This window comes from Dipodomys merriami, unplaced genomic scaffold (genome assembly GCF_024711535.1).
Source record: "Dipodomys merriami isolate MVZ:Mamm:240054 unplaced genomic scaffold, mDipMer1.0.p SCAF_49, whole genome shotgun sequence".
NCBI lineage: Eukaryota > Metazoa > Chordata > Mammalia > Rodentia > Heteromyidae > Dipodomys > Dipodomys merriami.
In genome coordinates this window covers 1,755,161-1,776,428 of record NW_027206057.1, presented here as the reverse complement: position 1 = coordinate 1,776,428, position 21,268 = coordinate 1,755,161, and the positions used below count along the sequence as shown (strand labels likewise).

The following is a 21,268-nucleotide window of genomic DNA, read 5'->3' as shown; positions in this document are numbered from 1 at the left end:
TATTTGTCCCAGACATATACTAGTTATTGCAAATAGGGATTTTTTATGCCTATGGTTTCCTCCACTGTGGAAGAGAGGGCATGGTAGAACAGAACTGTTCACTTCATGGCATCCAGGAAACAGGTCAAACACAAGAAGAGGCCATGGGAAGAAATATACTTAAAGACATGCCACCAACCAATCTCCACCTTGCACCAGTCTATTCAGATTTTGAATTGGTCAAGTAATAAAGCCATTGATTAGACGGGGCCCTCATGATCTACTTATCTCTGTAAAGCCTCACGGACATACCAGAAATTTACCTTACTAATCTTATAGGTTTCAATTCAGCTAATCCAGATTAACTGTCACATTCACTCAAAATTATTTTGTTATAACAGCTTGAATGGACTTCATACTACACACCATCAGTGCTTCTCACAAGATCCAATCCACAGTCTTAGGGATGGATAACAGGAGGCCAGCATCACAGGGAGCCATGGTAGAACTATCGACCATGCTAGTCATTGATAATTTCCCAGTATTCTTGCTTCAGAATCATAGTTCAAATTTTGCTAGAGAAATATGGAAAAAAAATTCAAATCTGTTTGGAATTTTTATTAAGACTGACCTGTTTATTGGAGACAAATGTAGATATTTGCAAATAAAAATAAATTTAAGCTTATCTAGTCTCAAATAAACTTTTGAATACCGCAGCAGATAAAACTGTATGGATCTTGATGGTCTCAGGGATAGAGTTGCCCCAGCTGCCTGCCAGAAGTAGATGTGATTGTATTGTGAGACACTGATGCATTAGAAGAATAAGGTGTGATAGTGAGATCCAGATTTGTGCAGATGGCAAAAAAAATGATGTCCTTCACTGCTACTCTATAATAACACGAAGATTACAGTCAAGTAGTGCTTTATACAGTGCTTTACACACACACACAGACACACACACACACATAGCTGTATATAGGTACTTCCTTCAGCAGCTGCTTAGAGCATACCTACATGAACTCAACAGGAATGAGGAGGATGTGATCCTATTGAGGAGTTTCTGACTTGAATGCCCAAGGAGCAAGAAGGGTAGGTTTTTGGATTCTGGGCAGGAATGTCAGATCTTGTAGCTTCCAACCCAGCATTTGCCCTATACCTCTGCTTTTACATTGATTCAATTTCTTCATGTATTGGCAGACAACGAGTCCTCTGGGAACTTATAAACAAGCTGCTGGGTCACTATGCTGACAAATATGCCTGATGGGAACACATTAACTTGATTTGCAATGTTTGACAGAATGCAAAAACCATCATATTATCACAAGAATTGTCAATATCATGTTTGTCCATAAAGGAAGAGCTTTATGTTTTCAATGGCAGGGGATTTTTAAATTATTTTTTCAAACTTTCACTTTTCCTGCCACCAACGTAGGAGCAGCTTCTTACCACTAAGGACAATAAAGTTGAAGAATTCTTCAGGGAACAATATGGCTAGGAATTGCATGTAGTCATTTGTCAAGTGAAAGCTACAGCACAAAAATAAATTATTGCTAAGGAAGCAAGCTGAAGTTAACTGTTAAAATAATTTCAAAATATTTTATTTGGAAATTTCAAACAAATTCAATATCTTGATATTTCCCTTGTACTCTGTATAGTGCACATTTATTATAATTATAATATAAATAAAATGTAATAGATGTTTTTGTCAAGCCCAACAGGGAGGCCTCCATACTCAACCTTATCCCAGTTTCATTCTTAGCTATGATCTAAAAAACCATTTAGGAAGTTTTTCTTTCAAGTAAGCTATCTGACTGTGTTGATTATTTATCTGTTATGTTTCATCTTAACACTTTAGCTCTTATAAGCTGCTGTGCACTGTTTAGGAATGGAAGTTTGCAAATTACATTTCTCAGCTGTTTGGCAGTGGCTTCCTGCTGCCAATCACAGGCATTGAGAAAGATCAGAAGGTTGGTGGAAGGGAGAAACCTCTCAGGCAGCAGCAGAATCTATTTGCTGATTATAGCCTGAGCCAGGGATGACAATTTTGATAATTCTAATCCCCAAAGAGGTAGATCCCATTGCTTTACAGTCAGTATAGGCTCTTGAGTGTGAAACTAAAACCATTAGCACCTTTCAGAATTCTGCATATCATGGCAAATCCTCCTTTTGATTTCCTTCAGTCTTCCAATGCTTTTGCAAACAATTCCCTGTATTAAATTCCTCACATTTGAAATATCACTGTGGTTTATGTTTTCCTGGCTAGCTAAAGAGGACATTACCTTCAAAGTGAGGAAGAATTACTTTATTTTCTCAGACTCTGGCACTTCCTAGGACAGAACATACATAGGTTGAGTTCAGTCTAGATCAGATTTGTCTCTTTTAGGTTGTCTTCCCTTTCCTAGTAAGAAGCTCAGTTAAAGAGTAGATGAAGAACAAGACACAGAGCCAGCAAACAGCTTATTCTGAGTGGAACCTCAAAAGCCAAAGGCAGGTCTTGATTTGTTAGAAGATTCCTTCAAATTGTATCTTGATATCAGGGAAAAATACTCTGTTATTACTAATCCTTGTTAGTCGTAATTTTATCTCTAAGTTTTAAGTTATACCTCACTTGGTATTAATAGCACTTTTTATCCCACTGGAAGGTCCCTATATATAAAAAGCATAATCAATCTGTTTATCCAAACACTTGTCCTGAATTACACATGTCAAATCCTTAGAACTAGAGAAAAATCTGTAAGGCTTGGTATATTCCTTTTCCTGGTTTACCAGCCAATGGATAAGTCAGATGCTTTTGTCAGCCTGCATTTGATATAAGGTCAACACAAGTAAAAGAACTTCAAATATATTCTAAATATATGTCTCTAGGGAGACATAAAATTAACTTCTTTTTCAGATTTTCTATTTAACTGTCTAGTTGCATTCCAAGGTATATAGCCTTTCAAAAATACACATTGTAGGTAAAAAATGATGTTACTCTGTCTCATAACTTTTTTCAAATAGTCAGAGAGGGCAAATGTACCTCTAATAGTAATTATATGTACAAATTAATATACACTTATTCCTAGGTGCACAGCTTTCCTGTGAAAGAACACTACAATCCAGCAGCCTCATGTTGTCCCCTGAAGAACAAGAGCATTGTGATTGGTAGACAGTATGGCAGGACTTCTCCACTTCTTCTCTGCCTTTACCTCTCCTAGTAGTGTGAAAATGGAGCAGTATAGAAGACAAAAGCTTATGCCTAGAAAAACCTGGTAGGCATAGAATATACTAGTACAAATGGGAAAAGCAAGATAATCATATATCCTTTCTCTCCCACTTATTTTGTCTTTCATTGAGGTTGTGATTCCCCCCAGGAAAAAAGAAGAGTACACTGGTTGGTTTAAAAAAACGAATCTTGCCGGGCGCTGGTGGCTCACGCCTGTAATCCTAGCTACTCAGGAGGCTGAGATCTGAGGATCGCGGTTCAAAGCCAGCCCGGGCAGGAGAGACTGTGAGACTCCTATCTCCAATAAACCACCAGAAAACCGGAAGTGGCGCTGTAGCTCAAGTGGTAGAGCACTAGCCTTGAGCTGAAGAGCTGAGGGACAGTGCCCAGGCCCAGAGTTCAAGCCCCACGACCGACAAAAAAAAAAAAAAAAAAACGAATCTTACATTGTCTGTTCCCAGCAGTGGGCTGGTGACTGGGTTTCAGAAATTATCTAGCTCACATTCAGAGCCAGAATGTGAACAGCAGCTCATCTTTTTCAATGTCTACAAGAAGTGTGTGAAATGGAGTCATAGAACCTATACAGTTTAGTGAATTTATGTTTTCAGGGAATGGTTCCCAGTACTTGTTTGATAAGGTGTAAGCAGAAGTATAGAGTCCATTTGTAAATACAAATGTTTCAGTTAGCATAAATCTTAATATAATCACACATTTCAGATATATGCTGGAAATGTTTCAGAATTCTAACAGAAGGATTTATTGGGCAGCAACATTTTTTCCTAGACTATTGTTTCCTTAATAATTCAAAGGTCTTATTAAATCCAAAGTTTTTTAAGTGTTCTTTAGCAATATGTTTTCTTTCTAAGTCATATTTTGTGTCATATTCTCAAGCTTATGCTTAATGCTAATATGCATTTGACCATCCAAAACCTTTCAATAGTTATTTTTATTCCACCCTCCTTTACATATTTCTTGTAAATTTGTTTTTCTTCTTAGTTTGTTCAAGAGTCTGTTGTGACAGTAGAAATAAGCTGAGAGCTTCCCAATTTTTAAGGCCACCGCCACTTAAAGTTCTGCATTTTCAAGCCAGATCTAGGGGAGAAATATTTGCCTCCACCTACCTACAGCCCAGCCCAGAGTTTATAAAGTCTTCCGAATCATGGAGCATATCAGAGGGTGTGAGATAAATATATAACCACCCAACAACCATCACCACAACAAAGTCTCCAGGGACTGCCTGGATATCTTGCCTTCTTTAATAAAAACAAAACTCACATCACATCTCTTTTTTTTTTTTTGTACAGTCTCCAGTTACACAGGTGCAGCTACACTACAAGGACTTTCTCTGTCAAATTCACTTTTCTAGTGAAGTAATCTTTCTGGTCACAAAAAGTTAATCTTTCCTCTGTCTCATAGCATGACTGAGAGAAAAGTCTTTTAGTTCAGGGCAGGAGGTCACACTGTGCAACTGAGTGGGAAGCCAAGGTCTCCAGAAAGGGTGCAAGCATCTTAATGCAATGGAATTCATTTGAGCATGGAACAAAAATATTAAAACTTACTCCAACTCTTTTTTATCTCACCCTTTGAAAGTTACTATTCATATGTACATTCTGTGAAGTACTTAAAATATCAGTTAGAAGTGGCACTGTGGCTCAAGTGGTAGAGCGCTTGCCTTGAGCTGAAGAGCTCAGGGACAGCGCCCAGGCGAAGAGTTCAAGCCCCCATCACCAAAAAAAAAAAAAAAAAAAAAAAAAAATCAGTTAAACAAAGACACAAAATAACACAATGGATATTTAATATATTTTAGGGACACATAATCCAAGACATTTGGAGAACTACTGGTCCAGAACACACACCTCATAAACTATGGAAAAGGTTCTCTGCCCTATAGGAATACAACTCAACAAGAACTTCCACCAGCTCTTTTTAAAGTGTATTGATCCACCAGAAAGGAAAGAAGAGGAGACACTTGACATCAAAAGGGAATAAGACACACAGAAATCTATGTTTTTAATAAAAGAACAGAGAATAAGACTTTAATTCTGCCTTGGGGAAACAGATCAGTAAAGTTTTATCGAGAGGCATGGCATTGAAAGCAGCAATAGAATTTGATATAAGAAACTGTGGCAGCTCACCATTTGACAAAGAAGAAATGGCTTAAATAAAAGAAAAAAGGCAAAGAGTATAAGCCTTTTTAGTAAGCAGTATGAGGTTGCTTATGGCTACAGGACATACAATAGTACACTGGATAGAAGAGAATAAGATTAACATCGTGGTTAAGGCCAGTTCTTGGAGGCTTTTAGTGTGTTGCTAATAAGTTTAACATGATTCTAAAATCAAGAGGAAATAAAACTCTGAAGTTGTGCTAGCTTTTAAGTTAGAAACTCACTTTTTCCAAAATTTACATTAGGAAGATTCATTCGGCAGCACTTTGTGTAATATGACTGAGGAGAGAACAATTAGGGATTTGATAAAATTGCCCACGTGGAAAGTATGACACTCTATGTGATGACAATGATGGTGGTGAGATTGTACCATCACATTCTGGACTATAACAGGGTTATATCAAGAAGGACTTAATCAGTTTGGCAGAGGGCTTTGATTCTGAGATTATAAGATTAAGGGACTGGAAGAGTCGTGACACTGTTAACTGAAATAGGGGATGATTTAGGTCAGATGCTCTGACATGATTGAAATTTGCATGCAAGAACGTTCAATGAGGAGCTTGATGTTTACTAGAGGGAGTTGCAGGAATGAACATATGGTTGTACTAGTATCTATTATATATTACAAAAAAAGAATATCAAGAATAACCAAAGGGAAAGCGTACATGGAAGTCACATGTACCTTTTAGAAGTCTCCTAAGAGTCTTCTCCTGGGGGAGTTACACAGGACACATGGTGCAACACAGGAAACACTAGCAGGAAGGCTCCTTGGAGCCTATCCATCACTTTTAGTGGCTGGTCACAGAAGTGTCCTTGGTTTAGCAAGTACCTAAAGTTGACTTCCACAAAGAAAGTGGTATTCAGCATAAACCACATTGTTCTTTACAAACAATTTAGGCACAGTGAGCTGTTTGTATTAACTCTAGGAAAGGTACAAAGCCTACTAATATCCAAGCTCCTGACTTCAGCCAAAGACCAAACTTGTAAGGAAAGGTTTCCTAGGATAGCACTTATGGGCTACTATGTTGTGTTAGCATAGATCTGCTCCTAGGAACACCTTTTATGTGGAAAGAAGGATGCCAGACTGGGCAGAGGGAAAATAGTTCCACTGAACCATGAATAAGTTGCTACAAAGACTCCAAGAAGTATTATAGAAAGCTCTGGATATGGGTCTTCAAATATGTCCTTACTTGAGGCCAGGGAGTCAAGTCTTACTCTTACATTGATCAGACACTGACTTCCTCCTTAAAACATCTGAAATGGTGTCTAGTGAAAATGATGTCTGCAGAAAACTTTGTCAAGGTGGGGTTCATTTATGTGGTGAGTACCCACCTTGGAGGGTAGAATGAATTCAGAACTGTTGGTTGTGTAAATAGCTTCAATGCTTCTAATAGAATCTAGCTATATCAAAGATGCTAGCATTCTAGTAGAAAAAAGTTAGACTTCTACAGGGTCAAATACAAGCAATAAATAGACCAAAGGGCACATAGGACAGATTACAAGCAATAAAGGGTTCATAAGACATATAGAACAGAATATTTCTGAAACATCTGGATATCTAGAAGCTGAAACAACAGCCTTGATTATTTTTTTCTAGAACACCATGACCATATGGGGAGTTGTCTTATCCACAGACATCTACTTAAGATCTATTACTAACCCTACTAGCCACGCAGTATTCCACATTGGTTGTTTTGCTCAGTGTGAGGGAATCTGCACTATTCTTTTTTTTAAATTTAATTTTATTGTTAAAGTGATGTGCAGAGGATTACAGTTACATACGTAAGGTAATGAGTACATTTCTTGTCAAACATTGTTACCCACTCCCTTGTTTTTCTCCCACATTCCCTCCCCGCAACCTTCCCCCCCAAGTTGTAATGTTCATTTCCAACATACTGTCTTGTGATATCGATGTTATGTTGGTTCTCCCTTTGTCCTTTGTCTTGCCATTTTGTTTTTCCCCTTCCAATGCCCAAAAACATATATGACACAGGGTACCAAAATCAAATACAGTGACAACAGGGGATAAACTAAAGGCAGAAAAAAATGGAGTAAAAAAGAAATAACTTCAAACAGTACATTAAAAACAACAACAACAAAGAAAAACCTCTTGCTTCCATATCTTGGAGTTCATTTCAATTAGCATCATCTTATATAGTCATATGTACATAGCTATTGAGCTATTGTGATCCTCTTCTAGGACTATCCTAGACATATACTAATTATTAAAAATAAGGGAAACCATGGAGACTATGTTTGTTTGGGTCTGGCTTAGTTAATTTAATATGCTATGGACCAACAATCCCACTCCTTGACATTTACCCAAATGACCACATACAAGGCCATACGAAAGCTACCAGCACAACTATGTTCATGGTAGTATTATTTACATAGCTAAGATATGGAACCAACCCAGATGCCCCTCAGTAGATGAATGGATCAAGAAAATATGGTATACATACACAATGGAATTCTATGCTTCCATCAGAAAGAATGACATCACACCATTTGTAAGGAAATGGAAAGACTTGGAAAGAATCTGCACTGTACTTGAAATGAGAATTGAAAAATGCTCATTTTCCAAGTAATTGCACTTAATGATATTCAGATATCATTTTTTTAACAACAGCTTAGTACTATATTAAGTCTTTTGATACCATATAAATCTGACAGGAAGGTTATAATTCTTGTAATTGAGTAGGTTAAGGCTTTGGGGTTACAGGATGAACCCAGAGTCCCACTGTATGGAGGAGCCAATTCAGGGTGGAATGATACAAATCTGATCTCCAGCCTTCTCTCCACTGCCCCTTCAATGTCTTTTCTGAATCACTTGTTGTTCCAAGTCAAGTCCCTCTCCTCCAAAACGGAGAGCGAGCCCTAGGTGTTTGCTGCAGGGAGGGGGTGAAAATTAAGTAAAAGAGTTAATATTTTTAAAGGTTCTACATTATTTTATTTGAGGCTAGAGTGCCAGAATCACTAGCAAATGAGACACTAGCAAACATAACCTTAATGAGCGGAGATAGTGTTAAGTCTATAATTCCTACTTTGGGAATTCAAATATTATGCTGTATGAGAGTGATTCCGTTGATTTTAGAAATGTCATGAATCACTTCCACTTCCTGAAAGAACAAATGATGGAAGCTCCCTTCCCCTTCTCCTCTCCTCCTCCCTCCCCCCCCCCACACCCCAGTTTCCAAGAAATGTTTTCTAAAGGCAAAAGTCTTTGGGGACATGCATAGAGAGAGACATGCATAGAGGCACGCCTTGGTCAGGATTGGACCTTCCCCTGAAGCAGCAGACAACTACAGTACTTGAGAAACATTGGGTCCTGATAGGTATTCTCTTCTTTCCAAGTAGTCCTACATTAAGGGAGAAGGTTTGTTTCTTTTTGTTCATTCTGACAGGTATGCCAGTCTGAATTCCATCACTTGGATAATCAGTGAGATTGGAGATAGAATTGGAGATAGACTTTCTAAACTTTAACAAGGGATATTTTGTGTCTAGGGAATTTCTGGTGAAGTCAAGACTTCTGTTATCTCTCTCCATAAGAAACAGACAGCAAAAATTCCTGTTTGCCTCTAAAAGATTTAAGTAGAGTAGATGTTTCACAATGCCCGCAAAACCAGAAAGCAACTGGCATTTCCATTCTGCACCTCTCATTGAAGAACGTAAAAATATATAGACAGTACCTAACAGCCATTTTTGCTTCTGTATCTTTGCTTGCTAAAAACTCTGCTAAAACCTTGAGGAGTGGAGTGAAAGAGGCAGAAAACTGGACTGCCCTCATCAAAGTAGGCAAGCACCCCCTAAATGAATTTATTAAAAGGCATGGAGTAACATTAATGCTTAATGTAATAGAAATTAGAAGTTATGATTACTAACCGCTTATTTTTGCTTCTGTATGAATTGCTTTGTGCTAGATGATTTTATGGTTTTTGTATGATTTTTAACTGTGACTGGTTTTAGTTACTCAGTAGTGGAATGTCAGCCTGGGAGCCTAGAGTTGCTTAGTAAAAGACTTCAAAGGGTTTACAGCCTTGACCAAGGGCACAAAGTCCTCAGAATTATCCCCCACAGCTGCAACGCCCTTCCCGGAGGCCAGGGCAGTAAGGCCCTAGGGAAGAAATATAGTGTTTTAAGAAACCTAAGCAACTCCATTTTTGTTTAACACTCCATATCAGTTCTGCGACTTGACTCGTGATCTACTTTAGCCCCAATGCTAGGAATTTATGACAGAAAGCCACACACAATTCTTGGAGCCATAGATGGCGTTTGCTTGAGGCAGGTGTTAGCCCCCAAGTGGTGTTGCCCCCCAGCCACCTAGGACTAAGAGTTTCTGACCAACTCGTACTTCAGAGCCCAGGGCGAGACATGCCATGCATTCTGTTCGTCCGGGTGTGACTCATAACCGTTTTTGGTCAAGCTATGGACCAAGGACATTTTTCTGTAAAGGTCAACCAATCATTATTTGCCCAGCTTAGCTTGCTTTAAATGTAAATGTTAACCAATCACGTAATTTCTTATGTAAAATTTCCTTAAAGTTGTTTGTTCAATACTATAAAAACTGCGCTGATTCTATGCTCAGGGCCTCTCAGTGTCACCGGTTACGGTGTGTGCGGAGGACCAAGCTCGAGCTTGCAATAAACTGGCTCTTTGTTGCTTACATTGATCGTGGTCTCTGGTGGTCTTCTGGGGGTCCCCAAATTCCGTCATAACATCATGTTCCCTTTCAGCCTTTTAGCCCTTTATAATTCAACCATAAAAATTCACCACAAGTTGAAACTTGGTGCTAAATATATATATATTTTTTAAGGCTGGGGACATCTTCCTCAAATGAAGTTGAAATCAATTAACCTTTCCCAGGGAGTGAAAAGAAAAGGGTGTAACTGTGAAATGCAGAATACAAAAGATTCTGTCTCCAAGACTAAAAATGAAGTGGGGCCATGTCTTTTAGGATTGTCTTTTTGAATTTCATCCCAAAGAATAAAAAATTATAGAGAACCCTGAACAATTTCTTTTTCAGGATCCATGGAGTTGCATAGACACATGCAGCATTTGAAAATGACTACACCCCTTTAATTTGTCAAACTAAATTTGAGGGGAGGCGGTGCTTGGGGCTTAAACTGAAAGCCTGGGCACTACCCTTGATCTTTGATGAGCAAGACTAGCACCCTACCACTTGAGTTACAGCTCCATGTATAGCTTTTTCTTGGTAGGTTATTGGAGATAAGAGTCTCATGTACTTTCCTGACTGAGCTGCCTCAATCCTCAGATCGCAGCCTGTTGAGTAGCTAGGATTACAGGTGTAAGCCACTAGCCCCTGGCTGTCAAAGACTATGTGAACAGGGATCAGTGGTTCATGCCTATAATCCTGGCTAATCAGGAGGCTAAGATTTGAGAATCATGGTTCAAAACCAGCGTTGGCAGGAAAAATCTCTGAGACATTTTTCTCCATTTAACCAGCAAAAGCCAGAAAGGGAATCTCCATTTTATTGTTTTGTTTTGATACTGATATTTGAACTTAGGATCTTGTACTTCTGCAGGTGGTCTCCACTTTAGCTGTACCTGGGGGTGTGCTGCTGTTATTTACTGACTAGGATCTTCCTTTCCCTCTGGGCTGGCCCAGACCTTGACCTTCCTATTTCTGCTTCTCATTAAAGGTAGGATGAAAAGCATGTGCTACCTCTTTCCATTTTTATTGGTTGAAATAGAGGGGATCTCATGAACTTTTTGCCTAGGCTGGCTTTAAACCACAGTCTCATGATTTCAGTCACCTGATTAGCTAGAATCGCAAATGTGACCATTGTATCCAGCTTCTCTATTTGCATTTCTATGCAATCTTCTTATTGGAGAGAAGGCAAAAGGCCAAGCTATAATGCTTATATTTGGTAGTGATCCTTTTTAAACAAAAGTTTCTTAGGTGTTGTTGAATGTTTTCTTTTTCCTGCTTCAAAGAATAGTAGTTATAATAGGAGTTCATTGGACAAGAGACCAAGACCTTCACAATGGCAATAGTTCAATGTACAAACATAGTAACATGCTGAGATGCACTCTATTTAACATGACCATGTTCTGCTGCGTATTTTTATATTGATAGTCATTAACTGTGTCTTATACACTAGGAAGCTGTCTCAAGAGAGAATGCATGGGAATTGTGGAAGTGTCTTAAGATTTTTATCAATTCTTTGACAAGCACTGATGGCTGATAAGACTCTCAGGGCCTTCCAGGTATGCTGCTTACCCAAATCTCTAAAGCTAGGTGGCCTATTTATTTTTAAGGTAATACCTATCTGAGCTCAATCAATGCATGTTAACCAATGAACTGATCTTATATGCTTTCATTACATCAGGTTGAAGAGTGTCACAAATAAACACTTTACACTCACAAACCTGAAATATCACATTGGTGCTATTGCAAAAATCACAGGCTTTGCTTGTAACACCCTTGCAGTGTGTTTACAAAAAGCTGAGCAAAATGGCAATGTTTAGTGAGACCACCAGCTCTTGTATAATGACACTAAGTAATTTTCAAACCCATTTGTTTCAGGAAAACCATGTAACTAGTACAATAACAGACAGAGTTGGAATATGCTTAGCATCTAAATATTGGGACATCCTTCTAAAGCCAATGACCTTTGCCACCCGCTCATTTAGGTCAGCATTCCAGGCAGCCAGTGAATGTTCTCATGATCTGGGAGTGCTCGACTACAGAGATCTTAAATTTCATTATCTGTAGTCAGAAAACAACCTCCAGACGTTTCTGCCACTCCTACAGCTTCATTTTAAACGCCTGGCTCTTGGCCTCTTGATATCTTCATCTCTTTTCCACTCAGCATTCTTATCCCACCCTTTCTTACTTCATTCTGACAGGCTTGGAGTCTTCCTAGCCCCTGCCGCATTACCTAGCCCCAAAACTATGTAATATCTTTACTAGGTAACTTGACCCACAATGCCAGTCAACTACCCAATCAGTGCAGATTTACCCAACTGTGAAAATCACTTTGTTGGCCCTTTTTTCTGGAATGTCAACCTTTTGTCACTCACCTCAGGGTACTCCCTCCTCCTTTTTTAACTCCTACACATCATTTATAACTTAGCCTTGGGGGCCTATCCTCTAAGAAACCTTCTATGACCAATCCCTACTTTTCCATCTATTTTCCCCTCCTGACACCAAGTCACGTGTCCCTGAGGAATTTCATACACACCTGCATTAATGAATTACTCTGTAATTACATCATCTTTCCCACTAGACCACTAATGTCTTGTGACAGATGTTCTTCAATTCATGATGGGGATATATCCCAATGAAACCATGGCAAATTACAAGCATTGCCAAGTCACAAAACACATTTAATACACCTAATCTACTGAATACCTTAAATGTGCTCAAAATAGTTAACAATAGCCTACAACTGGGTAAAATCACCGAACAAGGCCTAATTTATAATGAAGTTATGAATATGTCATGTAGTTGATTGACTATTGTACAAAAACTGACAAACAGAGGAGTTGTCTGACTACTCACATTAGCATACATACCTAAAAGCTCTGTCATAAAGTCTATAAATCATAAGTCTAAACCATTGCTTAGGTAGGAACTTACACTTTACCTCCCAAATATCTACCACAATTAGTGACAAGATCTTAGATGACTGGTTTAAATTTGAAAACCTCAGTTTCCTCATCTGTACTACCAGATTTTTAATAGGGTCTGTATATAAGGCGCCTAGCACAATTCATGATGCACAGTAAATATATGCTATAGAACACCAGTGGAATGCTTACTAGATGGACAGTATTCATCCTTTAAGCACTGTAGTTACAAGAAGCTTGTTACATTGGTGTATAAGTAATTACAGTGTGATGAAAGTGACAATGGCTTTACTTACACTAGTTTTATTACTTATGAACCTTGAGATTCTCAGGGTCCTGGGTCCTGTGTATTCAGGAGCCCATCCTTGAAGTACCACCATGCACAATGTAATCATTAATATTCCTAAATAGTTGCCATCCTCACTCTGCTGCCTCACATTCCCTGAGTGGTGCTGTAGATCATTGCCCTTAATACCCTTCAGAATATGAGACTTTTGCCGTAGTTGAGATGGTCCTCAAATCACAGTAAAGGTCAAGGATGGTGACTGGGAAACAGGAACAGAAAATCCTTCAAGCTGGATTCCTGGGCTCTACCCTCCAGGCGGAAGTTCCTCAAGGCCCCAGAAGTATCATACCTGGGAGGGAAATGTGGTGAGCCTGACTGCAGACCCCAGAGTTCTGATTTCCTGCCCCAGCACTGACCTCTTCTGAGGACAGCTGGTGGTGAGCAGTTCCAGTTCCTTCAGGGGAAACCCCACCCTCATAATCACGCAATGATTCATCACCCCTGCCTTTCCCCAAAGATGCATCATTCAGACTTGCCTGTTGCCACTTGGTTGTTAATGAAAACAGTGGCTACCACATCTGGTTTACTGAACAATCCTGGTTTAAAGGAACTTCACTTTATTTTTTATAGTCACTTGCCTTTAACTTTGCCTTATACACAGCCTCTTTGTTGAATCCTCCAAAAACAGCTCTGCTCTGGTAGACCTCTAGTGCTTTGGTCACTTTCTGTACAAAGAATCCTAATGCAGTTTGCTTCCATTTAAAACTTGGTTGTTGATCCAATATAATGACCATGTCCTTTCCCCTAGCCCAAGAGTTTCTTTCTATCTTCTTTAGGGCTTCCTTGTCTATTCCTGCACCTCTCCTCTGTGCAGAAAGGACAGAAGAGACAGATGAGGACTTTCTGGACAACACTGGCTTCTTCATAAGTGTCTTTGTGAATTTCCCAGAAGCCTCAGAGGTCTCATAGTAGACCTCCCACTTCATAGTCTCACCAGCTGCCCCTGCCTTTGGTGATTCATTCTGGTTTTTGTCAAGGTCACGTCTACTGTTGTTGGTTTTTGTTTTTGTTTTTGTTTTTTGTCAGTCAGTTCTCTTGGGTGGGATGTGGTGAGACCGGCTCAAGCCAGACTGCCTTTCATTTCATCCCTTTGATCCACTGTAAAATTACTGTCGCCAAATGGTAAGTATCAGGTGTGGAAGATGCAGCATAATTTCTCTCTGCTCTCCCTTTTCTTCTAATAATTCTCTTCACTTGTCAAATATGATAGAGGTAGACCAGGCCATCTGTGGTATAAGCAGACAGCCAACTGGCAAACAAGAAAGAAGTGAGAAAAGCATCTTAGCACCATGCAGCAGCTGAGGATGCAGATGACTCCCCAGAATTCTCCTCTCAGCTCCTGCCTACTAAAATGGTGGTACAGGTAAAGCATGGCGAAATAGAACAAGTGCAGCTACTTCTTGACAAGCCTTCAAAAGGATATCAGTCCCTGTTCATTTATTACAATTGTATATTATAAAACTATATTTTGGTCAGTGCTGGACCAGCAATGCTGGATACAACAATGCTCCCCTTGAGATGATATCAAAGCTGAAAATTCCTATCCCTTAGTTAGTTCATAGCTACTGTAGCATGACAGTGCAAGGGATCACTTGTCTGTTTATGGTGATGCTAGTGTAAACAAACTCTGCTAATCATATAAAAGCACATCATATACAATTATAAGCCATTTATAAATGGCTCATTACTTTGTAATGTTATGTGACTAAATTGCTAGCTTGTATATTTACTATACTACTCTTTTTATTCTTATTTTATAATGTATTTCTTCTTATTGAAAGGAAGTTTACTATTAAAAAAGTATTCTGTGTTAATCTGGCAACAACCTCATCCCTCTCATGTTTACTATGTCTCTTGATTACATTATTTTCTCTTATGCTTGATGTGTTCACCATGGCCTTGGGGGCAACAGGCTTTACCATGTATAGACCACAAAGCCTACGTGTGGCATAGGCTGTACCATTCCAGGTTGGTGATATTCACACAAGAGCAACTCATGATGTATTTTTCACAAAAGCATCCCTGTTGTTAAACAATACATGACTGTGTTTATTTATTTAATTACTTTTATTACCTTTTTAGGGTGCTGGGGACTGGACCCAGGGGCTCATGACTGTTAGGCACATGTTCTCTCATGGAGTGGTGGTATTTCCCCCAATGTATTTGTCCCCTGCTTCTTGATACTTCTTTCTTTGCTCTCAGCTTTGGATACTGGTTGTTGATTCCACAGCAACAGGAAAAGGCCCATGTTACAATGACCAAATATTGAATATGCACATATGTATGAGTATGCATATATATGCATAATCTCATGTGAACCTCACCTTTATTTTACTAGTGAGGGACTAGTAATTCAGAAGGTAATCCCAGTCTTAGACCTGTATATTAGACTCAAAAGCACTTCACCCTTATAAATGATTCTCAAAGTTCTTTTAGGGATACTGCACCTTTTAAGCCTCCCAATCCCACTTCTCTAGAGTAACATTATAGAGATTTAGTTCTTTCTATATGTTAAGAGTTTTGAATATTGTTTGCCCTGTACTTTAGCATCTATCTAGCCATATTGGGAGACTAGGACATCTATCAAAGACAATTATCATGATGATACGTACAGATTGCTTTTTCCTCCAGTTATACATCCTTATCTCTTTCACTTGAATCTTTCGTATATATAAACTGTGTATATTTCACAGACATACTTAAACACTGGGACACTTCTTTTCTTCCCACAATGCTTGCTATTTTCCTCTTTCCTTTCCCCCTCTCCCTTTTCTATCTCCTACTTCTACTTTCTGCCCGACTTCTCCATTCAGTTTCAGACCTGGCAGAAGAGGCATTAAGTTAAATATCCATTTATATTTCAAAGACTTTCCCCCTCTCTTTTAAATCAGTAGACACTAATTGTACAAATGGGCATTATTGTGATTTTCCCTATACACATATAATATACTTGATCAAATTTGACCCCCTCTGTTACTCTTTCTTTCTTTTTGTTTTTGGCGGTTGTGGGGCTTGAATCTGGGCTTGGGCACTGTCCCTCAGCTCTTCAGCTCAAGGCAAGCGCTCTACCGCTTGAGCCACAGCGCCACTTCCGGTTTTCTAGTGGTTTATTGGAGATAAGAGTCTCATGGACTTTCCTGCCTGGGCTGGCTTTGAGCCGCAATCCTCAGATCTCAGCCTCCTGATTAGCTAGGATTACAGGCAAGAGCCACCAGCGCCCAGCATGTTACTCTTTCTTATCTCCCTGCCTCCTCAAAGATTTTGGATATAATCCAACATGGTGGTCAATGGACTATTAATTGAGGGAAAAGTAGAGGACTTTTCCGATTCTTTTACTATGATCCATCTCTGATCCTGCTGATGAAGACATTGTTGGCCTTGGAACCATTGCTGGAAGCACAGGTATAGACTTAACCTAAACACAGAGCCCTGGATAATACCAACATTAAGCCAAAAAAAAAAAGACTGAGATGGAATGGAAGACAGACAAATTTAATGTTTGCTCAGAGGAGGAAAACATGAACTGGTCAAGAGAGTCACATGTCACAGAGTCAGAGGAAAACTGAGGACTGAAAAGAAAGTATTAGATTTGGTAGTGAAGGGGACTTTGGAGTTCTTTGTCAAATCATTTCAGCGAAGTCATGGGGTAGGACTCAACTGGCTGTAATGAAGAAGGCAGGAATATCATAGTAGAAGGAACAGGGTGTGTGTGTGTGTGTGTGTGTGCGTGCGTGTGTGTGTGTGTGTGTGTATGATTGAGGGTGGTGGGAAGTTCTTTATTAAATGCATTAGAGGGGTCATTGAATATATTTATAGCCAGAGAACAAAAGTAGAGCAGAGATGTCTGAAGTTGCCTAAGACTGAGAATAGCAAATGGGGCAGAAGGAGGAGGGATTCCCAACTAAGGAAGCAGGGAGAAGATGGAACTGAGAAAAAAAGCAGGGAAGGTAGAGCTCAATTTCTCCATAGCAACATATATCTACAAAGAACCAATGGCAATCCTGCCACTGTCCAGGCTCTACTAGCAGTGCTTTGTTTATGAGAGCTAATGACTGTGATGTTGCTGCCGTGAACTTGGCTCCACAATATGGAAGTTCAACTTCACATAAGCTTGACATTTTTTCAAAAGGAGTAGACTTCTTATAGCTACTTGATATACTTGTTTAACTATTGCAAAATTGCTGTCGCTCATATAATACCACTATAATTCTAAAAGGCCTCACGACAGCTTTACTCAATTCTCAACTCTGACAGGGAGATACATACATAGATTTGACCTGTGAGGGACATACAGGGAATCTCTATTCTTTCTAATCTACTCTAAACACTCATTGAATATATATGGTTGACCAAAGCACTACAGATTCTTGCCCCTTTGGGAGATTTGATCAAATCTAGCTCAGAAAAAAAAAATTTGCACCAGAATATAGGATTTCTTCCCATCTGGTGATTCCATAACCTATTCTTATCAGTTCTTGCAACTGCAGAACAAAGTTATTTTGGGAGAGGATTTATAGTGTACAGCTCAATTCCTTCAGTGTGAACAAGCAGTACTATTTATAGCTACCTCATTTTATTGCTTTAATTTATGTATCTGAAAGAATTGGCTCTAATTGTGGGTGATTACCAGGAGGGAAATGTGCTCTCATGTACCTCAGGGGATTTGTTTGTGGGCCTGAGATTTTAAATAGCCCATTTATTCCCCAGTAGGTAGAAAATCAATTTTATGCATCTTCAAATGTATATAACAATCATCATGATTAATATAGTTTAATATTAAATCGGTATTAGCACATTAAGTATTCACTTTATTCGTTTTTTCTTTTAAATTTCTCACTTATACAGTTGTCTATTTTGTATCATGTACTTTCAAGAGTATTTAAATATTTAAATATGTTAACTACAATGATGAACTTGTATGGATTGAGCTTCTCTAAGGATTACTAACACTGGTTGAAATGCAATGCTCCAAGCAACAAAGAAGACCCAGGTGTATGAAATGGTAGGACAGAATTTCCACCAGCTGCTGATGGCTTGGGGAAGTAGGAAACATCCAAAGCAGAGCCCAGCAGCACTATAAAGAGGCATTTGATAAATATACTTTTCAATCCAGCCTTCTCACTGAGGCTGGAGTTGTTTTACCCCACCAAAAGTTCAATGAACATGTTCTTCTTAAAAACAGAAACACATTTTTTGCTGTTTTCAGAATGTGGAAATTCCTTACTTCATTGTTTCCATACAGACTACCCCAACCTTGTCATCTACTCTTACACCTGGCCCTTCTTATGCAACTTCATTTGGCCCTATGAAACTCATATTCATAATTGTAGGAACTTAAATGGCATTCTTTCTGTTCAGGGGAAAAGAAAGGGAGAAAAATCAGTATCCTTCTATCACTGTACCTTGTACATCATTAGTAGTTGCTCACTTACTTAAATGGTCTGTTAGCTTGTATTAGCTGGCTAAAATGGTCCCATTTATCTATATCTGTATCATAATAGCCACATATATGTACCTCCTGTGCGTAAGTTCTGAGGGGCAAGTTAGGCAATTGGTATAAGCACAATACCTAGAGAAGAATAAACAAGAGCATCCTTCTCACTGCCCCAATCCTAGGCATGAGAACAATTAATGTTTCTCTCACACTGCCACTATCATGAACTCTCCTATGAAAAATAAGAAAAGACTAGATTTTCACTGAAACTCTTCTTGTTTGGTCAAGTGGAGACTAACAGATCAATAGGTCACACAGAAAGAGATTTGGATGGGACTTTGACCCAAGAGGAATAAGCTGATAATGTCAGAAAAGGGGAAACTCCACAGAAGCAGAAATCTAATCTTCCCAGTTGTATCCAGATGTTAGCAGAGAAGAGCCTTAGAAATAAAATCGAAGTGGGGTGATGAGTCATAAGGATTCTGAAAAGGGAAGATACACTCTAGATGATCATAATGGGCTTAGGGCATGTAGATTGGGGGAGAATTAGGGAATCATAAGTAGATTCTATGATGAAGTAAATCATTTGCATAGGAAGAGACGGGAAAAGAAAATGTACGTGTAGGCCATATTGAAGAGACCATTAAAGGCTACCTCCACTGGTGAAGACATCAATTTGGTCACATATATTTTGTCAGAGAATGCCATCAGCTTTACTATATGAAGTTGGATCCACCTAAAATCAAGCAGAGTTGGGAACTAGCCATTGAAAGGATTCAAGCAGTGAGAAATGGTGACAAGGCTCAGGATAGAAGGATTGAAGCTACAGGTGGGAGGATCCTCTGAGCCAAAGGACAATTTTGATTTGTCTGGTGAGACAAAGAAGGCTCTGCTATCTAGATGGAGAAAGGTCTTAGTGATTGCCTTGACCTGAAAAAAAATGTGCTTGCTTAGGGAATTTGGACTTTATTAGGAGTAGAGGTTCAAATTGTTTGTTTTGCTTTATTTTTAGCAGGGGAAAAGTGATGTTGAGGGAAATTTTTGTGGACATGGTATACAGCATGAATTAGAAAATAATGGAGACAGGAATTTTTTAAGGGACTGAATTACACACAAAGTAACAGTTGGATTAAACAGAAATGGCTACATATGTGACAAGGGAAAGACAAAGAAAGAGCAAATAATCATTAGGACCAGCTGAATATGAACAGTAAAGAAAGATAAATGTCAAAGATAGTTTCAGGTTTCAAATCTAAGGGAAGAGGAAAACACTGGCACCAGTTAGAAGTAAAAGTATTTGGTCTTTTTATTTTCATGCTTTAAGTTTTCCCTGAGCATATTTTAGTGAGAACAGCCTATTTTAATTGACTATATAAAATTGTTTGAATCAGCTAATTTAATAAAAAACAAAGAAAGACTGAACTCTTTTTCTAATTATGAAATCTTAACTACTTAGGGAATATAATCTAACAGAACTCAATGAATGATTCTTTCAACTCAATATTCTTCAACTATTATTCTAATGTATTTAGTGGGGTCACACTTTTATTAACTAAAATTATATATCTCCACACATATTATATAATTATTATTTGCCATTTTAAAAAATTGTACACATCTTTATGCTCAAATGAATTTACTTTAACAACTTGACCTAAAGTAGCATATTTTCACATTCCAAAATTTTCCATTACTTATGTCAATAATATCAATAACATTTTATCCTAGTGAACACATTGATAATTGTTTATTTGGGGAGAAAACACATTTCCAATTTCAGTCAGCTTTCATTATATAATTTGACCAAATAGCCACATAAAATCGTTCTATTCCATTTTTATGTAGAAATCAGAAAATTAAACATATTCTATGTAGAATACATTTAAAGAAACAAGAAAAATGCACAAGTCATTTAGAGATTTACTTCTGTAGCATCAATCACAATATAAAAATTATAACATTTTTATCTAAGCTTTCACAGATTTTTTTTTCTGTTTTTTTCTATTCTCATTTATATTTTTATAGGAAACTTCTAGGGAATTGTGCTAAGAGTTTAAGATTTGTACAGCAACAGAGATAAACAGACAGAGAGACAGACAGACAGACAGTCAGATAGATAGATACATAGATTCTTCACCTTAACTTTATCATTTCTTTATCGTGAATACAGTCAAAATGATCTCTTGTAACTATTTTGAGGTATCTTTGTCAATCAAATATTTTAAAAGGGTCTATGAAAGACAAACACACGAAATGATAATCATAAGGGAATTGAAATCATAATGCAATACAACTATGCCCATAATAGAATGCTGAAATTTTTAAGATTTTAAACAATGAAACAAATTGCTTGTTTCTAGTAGACTATACTCCATCATAATTATAGCTGATTGAGAGTTCAGGAAACTGTCAGCTGATCTCATAGGTGGCATCCAACTTATAATTGTAGTATGCAACATGCATTTGTATACTACAAGATACTCACCAGAGATTTCTATTTGATATGTTACCTACAAACACCAAAAGAGGAGGAAAACTTAATATTG

At 38.3% G+C, this 21,268-nt stretch overlaps 1 long non-coding RNA gene across 1 annotated transcript; it reads left to right on the top strand.

Moving 5' to 3' along the window:
- Window positions 1–11,483: 11,483 nt before the first annotated feature.
- On the top strand, window positions 11,484–14,984 carry LOC138809214 (uncharacterized). Its single transcript, XR_011366751.1, has 3 exons — window positions 11,484–11,577; window positions 14,065–14,410; window positions 14,499–14,984. It is a non-coding gene; the product is annotated as an uncharacterized lncRNA (long non-coding RNA).
- Window positions 14,985–21,268: the final 6,284 nt, after the last annotated feature.